The sequence below is a fragment of the Pecten maximus genome, unplaced genomic scaffold, assembly GCF_902652985.1.
Source record: "Pecten maximus unplaced genomic scaffold, xPecMax1.1, whole genome shotgun sequence".
In the NCBI taxonomy this organism is placed as follows: Eukaryota; Metazoa; Mollusca; class Bivalvia; order Pectinida; family Pectinidae; genus Pecten; species Pecten maximus.
Window position 1 is genome coordinate 1,270 of NW_022981577.1, and position 6,811 is coordinate 8,080.

General features: G+C 38.2%; 1 long non-coding RNA gene across 3 annotated transcripts; it reads left to right on the forward strand.

Moving 5' to 3' along the window:
* Positions 1 to 646: 646 nt before the first annotated feature.
* Positions 647 to 6,213, forward strand: LOC117320140. Of its 3 annotated transcripts, none has more exons than XR_004530929.1 (4): positions 647 to 1,663; positions 2,480 to 2,670; positions 5,337 to 5,418; positions 6,034 to 6,199. It is a non-coding gene; the product is annotated as an uncharacterized LOC117320140 (long non-coding RNA). The 3 variants fall into 3 exon arrangements; XR_004530928.1 differs by lacking the exon at positions 647 to 1,663 and adding an exon at positions 1,831 to 2,142 and having other exon boundaries at positions 6,034 to 6,198; XR_004530927.1 differs by lacking the exon at positions 647 to 1,663 and having other exon boundaries at positions 2,170 to 2,670; positions 6,034 to 6,213.
* Positions 6,214 to 6,811: the final 598 nt, after the last annotated feature.

Consider the following 6,811-nt stretch of genomic DNA (forward strand, 5'->3'; position numbering starts at 1 on the left):
TGTCTATACTGTATATCTCCAATCTAAGAACCTTGTCTATAATGTATATCTCCCATCTAAGAACCTTGTCTATACTATATATCTGCCATCTAAGAACCTTGTCTATACTGTATATCTGCCATCTAAGAACCTTGTCTATACTGTATATCTCCCATCTAAGAACCTTGTCTATACTGTATATCTCCCATCTAAGAACCTTGTCTATACTGTATATCTCCCATCTAAGAATCTTGTCTATACTGTATATCTCCAATCTAAGAACCTTGTCTATAATGTATATCTCCCATCTAAGAACCTTGTCTATACTATATATCTGCCATCTAAGAACCTTGTCTATACTGTATATCTGCCATCTAAGAACCTTGTCTATACTGTATATCTCCCATCTAAGAACCTTGTCTATACTGTATATCTCCCATCTAAGAACCTTGTCTATACTGTATATCTCCCATCTAAGAATCTTGTCTATACTGTATATCTCCCATCTAAGAACCTTGTCTATACTATATATCTCCCATCTAAGAACCTTGCCTATCCCTCCCGCCTCTGAACAAATAAACATTTACTGTGTAAATGTTTATCTATATATAAGCACAGCCTTTTGTTATCACAATAAAACTGGTTGAAACTGGTCCCGATCCGAAACATGTTAGCTTTCACCAAAAGAAAGTTGTTAGAATTGTTAGCCTTTCTATAACAACAGTACAGGAGCCGGTGCTGCCGGCAACACTAACAATATCCTTTCTCAGAAAGATAACGGCGGCTAACAAAAAATCCGGCGCAGACTCAGTAGTTGATATTGGCAAACAGTCGACAACACTAACAATATCCTTTCTCAGAAAGATAACGGCGGCTAACAAAAAAAATCCAGCGCAGACTCAGAAGCCCAGTTGATATTTTTAATCACGTTGAGCCTCTCGAAAATCTCGAAGAGAATCTGTAAAGAATGTAAAGAAATGTAATAAAATATGGTTTAACATGTCAGGTTAAGCCATGGGCCTAATGTATATATAATATTTGACAAAGAAGGCGTGAAATCGTAGAGCACTCTAACAATTCAAACAGTCGGTCATAAACCGATGTCCAAATCTCGGAATCCTGTCTATTGAGAACCGACTGACAAAGATACGGTTAAGTAATCACTTCTAATCAAGCATAAGTGATGTGTGGCACTGGTTTAGTCAAATGAAAAGTAAAAACATCTATTCATCACAGACGAGGAATCGTAATCGTCGCCACTATATGGCAGTTTTAATAGTCAAATCGGAAACCGGCATCGAAATTCTGGATTCTTGTTCAGCTCTTCTAGTGTTGTCATCCGCCTGTCCTCAATTAAGGAGACGGATTAATATACGTATGCATATACTTTTTTTCTGAATCCTGTTAATATTTATGTATGAAATGTAAAGAAATGTAAAATATGGTTTAGACTAAATTCCGGATTTACATGACCTCTTTTTATAAAGAGGATTTAACAACTAGAAACTGATTTGACACCCGATACGACTGATGTTATACGTTTCAAGCGGTATTATGTTAGTGGGGTTAGCCGCTAGGAAGCGTAACACGGGATACCGTGTAGAAACCGTGCGGTATTGGTGTTAACACTTCAAGCAGAACACGGGATGGAATACTGGGATGTGGAACTCTTCAATGCAAAGAGGTAGGTTATAAACTAGGCCCGCGCGCGCCATTCAGCAATGTGTACGTATACGCCATTGTGGTTTTTGACCACATGTTTATATAATAGAGGACATATTTATTCCACCACGAAGTTGTTTCGCTCCACGCCAGCGGTATCTGAACAAGAGACAGATAAGTCCTAACATATGACCAGGTAAGGATAAAGGAATGATCTTCATCTATTCAAAGCACTTGACTCTGCCCAACTGATAAATCCATCGCATGGACCTAGGCCTAAATTCTATAATTTTAAAGCTTCAACGTTGTATATTGTGACGTCCGCATTCGGAATATATAATATCCAATAGAAAATCAGCCGGAAAGTGTAATATGATATGACTTGAGTTTAGGCCTGGATGCATTGTTGGTCCTGTCCTGAGGCAAGTGCCTGTGATCTGCTTTATCTTATCATCACCAATAATCATAAATGGATGAGTCGATACATCAACTTACCACAAGGTACCAGTATATACAAGTAAATATAAATAAAGTAATATTTAATGTTGCGTCTTGGCCATGTGCAGGCTATAATAATATCGCATTTTGCCTATTATTGCCCAGTTTGTAATTATATAAGAATCAAAAATAGATGCAATTAAGAAGATAGTGCAGAGGAAGATTGGGGTACTGGGTGAAAACCACAAACCCATTGCAATTATAATACTGGTAACTTTTTCACACTGGACTGAGAGAGTAAATTTTACTTTCGGTTTACTTCAAAACTAAATAGTCCCAGTCCTTGCACCAATCAATAATGAATTGATATGTTGAATAAGCGATGATCTCTATGTTTCAGATGTGAAAAATGCGACGAAGATTTGCACGAAAGGGGCCAAAATACATGAGTGTATGATAGCTCAGGAAGACGAGTGGAGTATTTCCGATATCAGGGGTCTTCTTGCAATACAAGTACAATCAATGAAGGAAGATGTAGTGATGTGCCATTTGCTGTTCCGGACAACAATCATGTTGATGACCTAGGAAATGGTATGATGTTATTACTTTTAATGATATATATAGCATATCATATGGTTTTAGGTTTAGCAGATGCTGCAAATTAAATAACTCAAGCAGTCTGCACGACAACGTTTTACTGCTATAGGCCCTTCGGGTCTATGAACTCCAGAATTAGCAGGCCCGTTCAAAATTTTATAGGTCCGAAAATTGAAGATAAAATCCATAGTGCTGTCCTGAACTTTATGACAAGCCTGTCATATTCTGCTTTTTTCAGTTTCATGAGACATTCCGCTGCCTGGCTTTTTTCGACTGTTTTTGGCCTTAAATATTTCAAAGCAAATTTCTTATGAACATTAGAACTCTCATGCTGTTTAATTGCAGTCAGTTTGAAGTTTGTTGTGCAGACACAAAAAGTGCCGGTAGTTTCGTTTTCCCTGACAACATTCACAATACATTTTGTCATTTTCGTACCTTAGCCAAGGCCTTCCCTTGTTCCATTCGGCCAGGAATTTACACACCCTCTTATCTTCATACTTTTTGTCTGAAGAAATATGCTTGCTGAACTATTATAAGTTTTTTCCCGGGCTTTGCCCCATCAACATACCGGAGCAAGCCAGCCATTTACGAACCAGAAATGTATTTCTAGGTAAATTAGAGTTACTTCCCTTAGACCGGAAGATCAACTGTAAGCCTCTACCGTGTTTCGACTGTTGTGTGACGACATGCAATGACTTTGTATTTTAGTTTTACCATTTTACCGCAATGAAAAAGTATGGCTTCGTGTTTAAGATAGATGAATTATTACCTTAAGTTATATATAAAATTTTCTTTTTTGAAATTTCATAGGTCCGTCGGGCCTGTGGGTTTGGGGAAACTATAGGCCCGACCATATTTTTAAAGGCCCCGGGTCTCGGGCCTGCGGTTAACGTCGCAGACTGCTCAAGAAAAGATATTGGATAGTGATGTACTGAGGATGTTGAGCCTCATCCAATGAAAACAATTTTTTGCTCCCCGAAGAATTAGTTACCGCTTTGTCAGTCTGTCCATCCCAAACCTTGTCGGGACATAACTCTGAAACCATTCATGATAATTTTATCAAATTTCATATACATGATAAGCCCATCAAGGCATAGAGTGGAGTGTGCAAGAACCATAACTCTCCCTTCTTTCTTTACAGAGTAATAATTGCCCTTTTTCAAAAAACATTTTCCCTTGTCTGCAGCATAACTCAAACCATTCATGAGAATTTTATCAAACTTTCATATACGTGATAAGCACAACAAGGCGGAGTGCAGTGCACAAGAACCATAACTCTCGCTTCTATTTTACAGCATTTTTCCCTTTTGGAAAAAAAATCCATTGTCTGGAACGTAGCTCTCAAACAGTTCATGATAATTTCATCCAACATGAAGCATCATAGAATGAGCATTTATCAGTTCCTCTGATAGTCTTAATTAGGTTTTACAAGTTCTTGTCCCTGCAGGTAGGGCGTAAGAATTGTACCTGCTGCCCCCATTGCATGATCGTAAGAGGCGACTAAATTTGGGATCTTATCTTTTCTCTTCTTTCTTAACAACTTTCTTCTTCCTAAAGTCTCCCTAGACACTGCCTCACTTTTGGCCTTTAGTTGAGCGTTCGCCCCTGTGAGGAAGGCTTTGGGTTCTGTCCCCTGGCCAAGACATACCAGAGTCTTTAAAAATGGTAGTTGCTGCTCCTGCTTAGCGCTCAGCAAACAAGGAGTGTTACGACTGGTTCGCCCGTTGTCAGTATGTGACCGGGTGGGGTGTTCTGCTGGGTGTCTTCGGCAGTATGCTTCAGTGAGGTAGCACTATAAATCGGCAAAAGTTCCGGCCTATCACAAGGAGACTTCACACGAACATACCGCAGCCTCCCAAAACACACATACGCACTCACCACACGCATGCATGTCGCACGCACGGGAGGCCGTCCTTAAATGACCTTAGCTGTTAATAGGACGTTAAACAAAATAAACCAAACCAATTACAAGTTCTTAGTGCCAAAAATTGTCATAACTACGTAAAGTGCATAGTTAAATACCCCATGTTTCAATATAACCAATTTCACTCAAATGAGACACTAAGTTTTGTCTTAGAGTTACAGAATTGAAACATGGCTACATTACAGAAAGCCTGAATTTTCATGGAAATTTGAATTCAAATTCAGCTGATTATAATAATTGGTTAACTTCATTAGCAAGGGTATCCAGTTTAAAACGACAATCAATTCTGGATTTCTATCCGATGTTACATCACTAGTATGGGATTGAGTCGAGGTCTTGGCTTCACGCAACAGCTAATATTAAGGTCATTTGTGAATGACAATCTTTGCCAGAAAAAGGGGCGAAACTTCTGAAGTTCACAGTTCAGTTTAGTAATAACAGAATATTTCAACTCCAATTTACTTTGGCCCCACTTTGATGCTTGTGTCGTAAGGTTTTCTTGTTAGCTTCTGTAAAACAGGTCATTTGCAGACATTAATATTATCTGCATGCCAAATAATGGTTAACAGAGTGCAGGTCTCTTCCCCCTTAGCCATTTCCCTCCAAATTGGCATGTACTAAAAGATGACCGTCAACTTTAACCCAAGTATATTCATAACTGTTCACATAAATGACTGGTGTCTTGGTTTGATATAATATTCATGTTATACATCTTGTTTTCTTTTTTCTTTTATAGTTGCATCTGGCAGCAATAGAAAGTATAGCCAGAAGAGGAAGCAGCTATCGGATTCCTGGAAAGCTGTCTACAAAAGGTAGGAGTAATTATCTTGTTTGTAAAAACATCGGTGGATAAAACAGCTCCCTAACAGGCTATCGCAGTGTAAACAACCTGTCCATCAAATGTGTCAAATTTTACCTGGGTCCATGAATTTCAATGAACTGGACATTACACGCTTTTATTATTGATTATTCTATGATTTTAATGTCTTACCAAAACGTTGCCAAATCTTGGTCGTTCACGAGAGGAATACCAAAGTACATTTCATGTTTTTGGGACATGATTAAGCGGTCGATGGTCGGGTTAGTGGGGTGGTTGTTTAGAAGGGGTAATTTATTGTTGGAAAATGTCGGTGAACGCGAAACTTGGTCGCATACAGGGAGTGGTCGTTCTTGAGAGTGGTCGTAATAGGGGAACCACTGTACATCTTAATTCATCCGCTATATTGCAGGGTTGTCATTAAGTTTCAGAGATGTAGAAGAGTTCTGAAAAGTAGCTGGAGGGCAAACATTAAAAGGGACAATTTCTATCAAATCCTACCACCTTACTATTCCTGAACTGTGCAATTATTAAAAGCTCTTACAATTTCTGCCATTCAATTTAATGATGTAACTGTAGGAGAACCTTGTTTATTCAGATTTGTCTCTTGTTGTAGGACTGTTCGTTTTCAAGCAGGGAATGTGCTGCAATCCAAAATTAAAAATGACAAACTTGACATCACTGGAGTATTTGGTTCAGTGTGTAAACACGACTTCCCCCAGAAATTTTGCAACCTTAGACATGGTGAAAGGTAATGGTTATAATTTCCGACATCCAAAACATTCGTTTGTGCTGTAGAGTTATCACCTAGATGGAAATTCAGGAAATTTGAAATATAAATGATGTGCAAAAAGAACTTTCTGGCATTCTAGAATTTATTTTGATTAGGCATGACAATGAAACCATCAACATGTTTTTATGTCAGAATTGCTATTAAAAAGAATATAATGCAGTTGTTTTCATAAATAGGTGTGTTAGATAACTGAGATACTCGTATCACTCCCGAAATACCCCCCCTACATTGCCGAAAACCTGTATTTAGCGACTTTGTTTACAGCTAAAGCTGGAAGTAGACTAAAAATCATCTTAATTCTGTGATATGAATAAAATGAAACCTGCGTGAGCGTGAACAGGAAGTTAGTGAGTTGTGTTTACATTGTTGCTAGGGTGTCATTTTCTACTTTGTGTTTGCTAGCATCAGGTTTAATATGGCATAGTTGCCTCAAATACAGATTTGGACAAAAAGTGGAGACTATCAAATTATTAGATGCTGGTAAACAAGCTTTTAAGGTTGCCGATGAGTTTGATGTTGGTATAATGGAAATCAAATATTTATGGAAACCTTAACCTGTGTTAGGTAGCCACCTTTCTTATGTGACCTTTTTGTTTTCTCG